Consider the following 7,279-nt stretch of genomic DNA (forward strand, 5'->3'; position numbering starts at 1 on the left):
AGAAGTCATCATCGCGCCGGTGGAATTCAACGAGTGGGCCAGTCCGATTGTCCCGGTACTTAAAGGTGAAGGCACGGTCAGAATTTGTGGGGACTATAAAGTTTTTCGCTACAGGACCAGTACCCGCTACCCAAGGCAGACGACCTATTTGCGACCCTGGCTGGAGGGAAGATGTTCACCAAGTTGGACCTGACCCCGACCTACATGATGCAGGAGCTGAAGGAATCTTTGAAAGGCCACACCTGCATCAACACGCACAAAGATCTGTTCATCTATAACAGATGCCCGTTCGGGATTCGGTTAGCTGCGGCAATTTTTCAACGGAACATGGAGAGCCGACTAAAGTCAGTTCCTCGCATTGTGGTTTTCTCGGACGACATACTGATTGCAGGTCGGGACTCCATCGAACACTTGAAGAATCTGGAAGAGGTTCTAAGTCGGCTAGATCGCGTGGGACTCAGATTGAAATGCTCGAAGTGTGTTTTCCTGGCGCTGGAAGTCGAGTTCTTGGGAAGAAGAATCGCAGCAGGTGGCATCACACCCACCGACGCCAAGATGGAGGCCATCAAGAACGCGCCGAGACCACAGAACGTAACGGATCTGCGGTCGTTCCTGGGACTCCTCAACTATTTTGGTCATTTCCTACCTTGCACCCTGCTAGAACCCCTACATGTGCTACTGTGCAAGGGAGACGACTGGGTATGGGAGAATTCATAAGAGGCTGCCTTTGAGAAAGCCAGAAATCTGTTATCTTTCAACAAACTGCTTGTTCTGTATAACCCATGTAAACGTTTAGTGCTAGCTTGCGATGCGTCGTCATACGGGGTCGGGTGTATGTTACAACAGGCTAACGAATCGGGGATTTTGCAACCGGTTGCCTTTGCTTCCAGCAGTCTGTCCAAGGCTGAAAGGGCCTACAGCATGATGAAAAAAAAGCTCTGACGTGCGTTAATGGGGTGAAAAAAATGCACCAGTATTTGTTTGGCCTCAAGTTTCAGCTTGAAACTGCCCATAAGCTGCTCATATGGCTATTCTCAGAGAGCAAAGGGATTAACACCAATGCCTCTGCCCACATCCAAAGATGGGCGCTCATGCTGTCGACACACAACTATGTAATCCGCCACAGACCGGTCACAGAGAACTGTGCTGATACTCTCAGTCGGCTGCCATTGCCCACCACCGGGGTGGAAATAGCACAGCCTGCAGACTTGCTCATGGTGATGGATGCATTCGAAAACAAAAAGTTACCCGTTACGGCCCGCCAGATCAGGACCTGGACCAGCCCACATCCTTTACTGTCCCTGTAAAAAACTGTGTACTCCATGGGAGCTGGTCCAGCATCCCAGCGGAGATGCAGGAGGTGATTAAGTCATTCCACAGGTGCAAAGACGAAATGTCCTTGCAGGCGGACTGTCTTTTGTGGGGTAATCACGTGGTCTTGCCCAAGAAAGGCAGGGAAACATTCATACGTGACCTATACAGTACCCACCCAGGCATTGTAATGATGAAAGCCATAGCCAGATCCCATGTGTGGTGGCCCGGCATCGACTCAGATTTAGAGTCATGCGTGCACCAGTGCAACACTTGCTCTCAACTGAGCAATGCACCCAGAGAGGCACCGCTAAGTTTGTGGTCGTGGCACTCCAAACTGTGCTCGAGGATCCACGTTGATTATGCGGGCCCATTTGTAGGTAAAATGTTCTTGGTCATCGTGGATGCTTATTCAAAATGGATTGAATGTGTAATAATGTCTGTAAGCACGTCCACGGAAAGCCTACGAGACATGTTTGCCACACACGGTCTGCCAGATGTCCTCGTCAGCGACAATGGGCCGTGTTTCACCAGTGCTGAACTCAAGGAATTTATGACCTGCAATGGGATCAAGCGCGTCACATCTGCCCCGTTCAACGGCCAGTCAGAACGGGCAGTTCAGACCATCAAGCAAAGCTTGGAATGCGTGTCGGAAGGCTCCCTGCAGACCCGACTGTCCCGAGTTCTGTTCAGCTACCTCACTAGACCCCACTCACTCACCGGGATTCCCCCAGCTGAGCTGCTCATGAAAAGGGCACTCAAAACAAGGCTCTCTCTTGTCCACCTTGATCTCCATGATCACATTGAGGGCAGGCGGCATTAACAAAGTTTGTACCATGATTGTGTAAATTTGTCACGCAATATTGAAGTCAATGATCCTGTGTTTGTACTCAATTATGGACATGGTCCCAAATGGCTCACTGGCACGGTCATAGCCAAAGAAGGGAGTAGGGTGTTTCAGGTCAAATTGGCCAATGGACTAACGTGCAGAAAGCATTTGGACCAAATCAAATTGCGGTTCACTAACAGCTACGAGCAAACGAAGAGGACACCACCAACTTCGACCCTCCAACACACACACAAGTGGCAACCGACATCATGATTGACCACGAAGCCAAACTCACCATCCCCAGCAGCCCGGCAAGACCGACTGCCCAGCAGCCCAGTGAAGAACTGACCAACTCTCCCAGACCTGCATGTGTACCGAGATGATCGACAAGGGAGCGAAAAGCCCCCAGATCGTCTCACATTGTAAATCAGTGTACTATTCACTTTACGAGGGAGTGATGTTATGTATTTAACCCTTGGCAACCTGTATCACACCACCATCAGAGGGCCTACCTGGTGGAGTCCCAAGTGATCCCAGCATCCCTTGGGAGCACTGTATATAAGCAGACCTCCCACACTGTACCGGCACTCTGGAGTCTAATTAAAGGAGCTAAGGTCACACTTACTCATTGCTCACAGCACTCAGTTTCATTCTTTGTGATGAGCTTAACAGAAAGATCATCACGCTGGTTATCATAATCTAAAAATTGCCCATAGGAATGTGCAATGTATGCACCTGTGTTATGCTCACAGATTTGTAGAATTGTTTCCCCCTCACCCTACGTTTGTCACCAAGATACAGAAGATGCTGGTCGACTTCTTCTGGAACAACAGGAAGCATTGCGTCTCTGCTGCAGTTCTGATTTTCCCGCTTAGGGAGGGTGGTCAGGCGCTGGTGTACGTGAGCACCCAGGCTGCGACTTTCTGACTTCAGACCCTGCAGAGATACCTGTACATCGAGCATCCTCCTAGATGGTGTGCGCTGGCGACATATTTCTTCCGCCAGCAGTACTGCCTCAATTATAACACACAGCTCCTGTTTGTGAACCTAGGAGGCGTCTGGACCACCATGCGAGGGCTGCCTGTCTTTTACCAGGAACTCATCAGGGTCTGGAACAAAGTTGCCACGACGTGCCGATCTCCACCATCTGGAGTGGCGGCTGTCCTTCGGGAGCCGCTGCTCAAGAATCCGTACCTCCACGAGCGAGGTTTTAGGTGGCAGGCGGACGAGAGGGCTGTGTTTGGCAAGGTGACTAGGGTCAGGGACCTGCTCGATGGCGGAGGAGCGGGCCGGATGGCGCCAGAGGAGCTGGCACGGCGCCGATCCTGGGCTGACGTCCGGCACGCGGCCAATGCCATCGAGTCGCTAAAAACAGCACTGGGCCCTGACTCCGTTAGGAGTGTCGAGGATGCTCAAGCACGTGGGGCGAATACATCCAAACTGCCCCCGGTCCGGACGGAATTCCTCATCGGCGCCAAGCCCTGAAACGTACCTCAGGAGCCGGCGCCTCACAACTTGAGCCTCCTCCGGGAAATCCCCTCTGTGCCTTTCAGTTCTGCACGGAGTGGGTTCTTGTACGGGCTGCTCTTGCACACTCTCCACATCGCCATCCTCGTCTGCCGTCTGGACACGCCATGGCGCACCATCTAGCCGTCCAGAGGAGCCGGGGGTCCCCAGTGGAGTGCTCTCTACGTGGGAGTCCTCCCTTTATTTATTGGGGGCTTGGCCTGAAGGGTATTGCATGGAGCAGTCCCGTGCAATAGGTTTTTAAGTCGTTTCACGGACTCCCAGGCCGCCTGCAATTTCTGCGGTCTGGAGGAGTCCGTGTTCCACGTCTATGTTAAATGTGTGAGGTTGCAGCCCCTCTTCCAGTATTGAAAGGGGCTGCTCCTCAAATTTTGGTTGCACTTCAGTCCCACGCACCTGATCTTTGGGCACCCTGTGCAGAGGGGAGCGGTCAGGTCGGAAGGCCTCCTCGTAGGACTGCTCCTGGGTATGGTCAAGATGGCCATCAACCGGTCCAGGCAGCAGGCGGTTGAGGGGGTCGTTCAGCCCGACTGCCTGCCTATCTTCCGCGGTTACATCCGAGCCAGGGTGTCCCTGGAGATGGAGCACGCGGTGTCCACCGGTACGCTCGTGGCCTCCCGCGAAAGGTGGGAGGGACTGGAGTGCATCATCATCCCCAGCAACCAAATTTTAATTTGATTTAAGTTATGGCAAAAAGTTAATTGGTTTATGTTACATATGTGGACTTGTATTTACTTTGTACAGCCACCAGAGGCCTCTTCCCCTGGAGTCCCAAGGGATCACATCATCTCCTGGGAGCACAAGTATTTAAGGAGCCTTCACAGGTTGGAGAGGCACTCTGGAGGCCTGCAATAAAAGACTAACGTCACACTTCACTTTGAGCTCACAGTGTTCAGTCTAACTCTTTCTCCATACACAACAACTGGCGACGAGATACAGATAGCGAACCCAAAGATCCAGAGAACAGTGGGCATCCTGGAGAAATGTTCGGAGGGAGATGATTGGGAAACTTGTGTGGAGCAACTCGACCAATACTTCGTGGCCAACGAGCTAGATGGGGAAGAGAACGCTGCCAAACGAAGGGCGATCCTCCTCACCGTCTGTGGGGCACCAACGTATGGCCTCATGAAGAACCTGCTCACTCCAGCGAAAACCACGGAGAAATCGTATGACGATTTGTGCACATTGGTCCAAGAGCATTTGAACCCGAAGGAAAGCATTCTGATGGTGAGGTACTGGTTCTACACCTACAAAAGGTCTGAAGGCTAGGGAGTGGCGAGTTATGTCGCTGAGCTAAGACATCTTACAGGATATTGCGAATTTGAAGGACATTTGGAGCACATGCTCAGAGACTTTTTCATACTTGGCATTGGCCACGAAACCATACTTCACAAACTTTTGACTGCAGAGACCCCAACCTTGAGTAAGGCCACAGCGATAGCCCAGGCGTTCATAGCCACCAGTGACAATATGAAGCAAATCTCTCAGCACACAAGTGCTGCTACAATACTGTGAACAAAGTGATGCTGTTTTCGAATCGTAATGTACAGGGCATGTCACACATACCTGCAGCTACACGTCCGCAGATGTCTCAGAGTCCACCATCAAGGGTGATGAATGCAAGGCCATTAACACCTTGTTGGCGCTGCGGGGGTGATCATCATTTCCATTCATGCCGATTCAAAGAGTATGTTTGCAAGGGCTGTGGAACAATGGGACACCTCCAACGAGTGTGCAGGCGAGCTGAAAAGCCTGTTAAACCTGCAAACCACCATTTTGCAGAGGAGGACAGATCCACGGAGGATCACGATGCACCAGAGCCTCAGATCGAGGAGGCAGAGGTACATGGGGTGCTCACATTCATCACGAATTATCCCCCGATAATGCTGAATGTTAAATTAAATGGACTCCCGGTGTCAATGGAGCTGGACACGGGCGCCAGCCAGTCCACCATGGGCAAAAAGACTTTCGAATGGTTGTGGTGCAACAAGGCCTCAAGGCCAGTCTTAACTCCAGTTCGCACGAAACTAAGAACTTACACAAAAGAACTGATTCCTGTAATCGGCAATGCTACGGTAAAGGTGGAGAGGTGCACAAGCTACCACTCTGGGTGGTACCGGGCGATAATCCCATTCTGCTCGGCAGGAGCTGGCTGGGAAAGATGCGCTGGAACTGGGACGATGTCCGAGCGCTATCGCCCACTGACTACACTTCGTGTGCCCAAGTCTTAAACAAATTTCCTTCGCTGTTCGAACCAGGCATCGGGAAATTCCAAGGAGCAAAAATGCAGATCCACCTAATTCCGGGGGCACGACCCATCCATCACAAGCCGCGAGCAGTACCGTACATGATGAGAGAAAGGGTAGAGGTCGAGCCAGACCGGCTGCAAAGAGAGGGCATCATTTCACCGATCGAGTTCAGCAAGTCGGCCAGTCCTATTGTCCCAGTCCTCAAAGGAGACGGCACCGTCAAAATCTGTGGCGATTACAAAGTAACTATCAATCGTTTCTCCCTGCAGGACCAATACCCACTACCAAAGGCTGACGACTTTTTTGCAACGCTGGCGGGAGGAAAGACATTCACGAAGCTGGATCTGACTTCAGCCTACATGACGCAGGAACTGGAGGAATCATCGAAGGCTCTCACCTGCATCAACACGCACAAAGGTCTTTTTGTTTATAACAGATGCCCGTTTGGAATCCGATCAGCGGCGGCGATATTCCAGAGAAACATGGAAAGCTTACTGAAGTCGGTCCCGCACACCATTGTCCTCCAGGACGACATCTTGGTCACAGGTCAGAACACAGTCGAGCCTCTGCAGAACCTGGAGGAGGTTCTTAGTCGACTCAACCACGTGGATATCAGGTTAAAATGCTCGAAGTGCGTTTTCCTGCCACTTGAAGTGGAGTTCTTGGGAAGGAGAATTGCGGCAGATGGCATCAGGCCCACCAACGCGAAGACGGAGGCAATCGAGAACGCACCGAGGCCACAGAACGTGACGGAGCTGCGGTCATTTCTGGGACTCTTGAACTACTTTGATAACTTCTTACCGGGTCTCAGCACCCCGCTAGAACCACTACATGACTTACTACAAAAAGGGGGCGAATGGGTTTGGGGCAAAAGCCAAGAAAATGCCTTTGTAAAAATGAGAAAATTGTTCTGCTCAAACAAATTGCTTGTGTTGTATGATTCATGTAAGCGTTTGGTACTAGCATGTGATGCGTCGTCATATGGCGTCGGGTGTGTATTGCAACAAGCTAATGATTTCGGGAAACTGCAACCGGTTGCTTATGCATCCAGGAGTCTGTCTAAGGCTGAGAGAGCCTACAGCATGATTGAGAAAGAAGCGTTAGCGTGTGTCTATGGGGTAAAGAAAATGCATCAATATCTGTTTGGGCTAAAATTCGAATTGGAAACTGACTATAAGCCACTTATACCCCTGTTTTCTTAGAGTAAAGGAATAAATACCAACGCATCGGCCCGCATCCAGAGATGGGTGCTCACATAGTCCGCATACAACTACGCCATCTGCCACAGGCCAGGCACAGAAAACTGCGCTGATGCTTTGAGTAGGCTGCCATTGCCCACCACGGGGGGTGGAAATGGTGCAAC

The sequence above is a fragment of the Pristiophorus japonicus genome, chromosome 3 (assembly GCF_044704955.1).
Source record: "Pristiophorus japonicus isolate sPriJap1 chromosome 3, sPriJap1.hap1, whole genome shotgun sequence".
Taxonomy (NCBI): Eukaryota; Metazoa; Chordata; class Chondrichthyes; family Pristiophoridae; genus Pristiophorus; species Pristiophorus japonicus.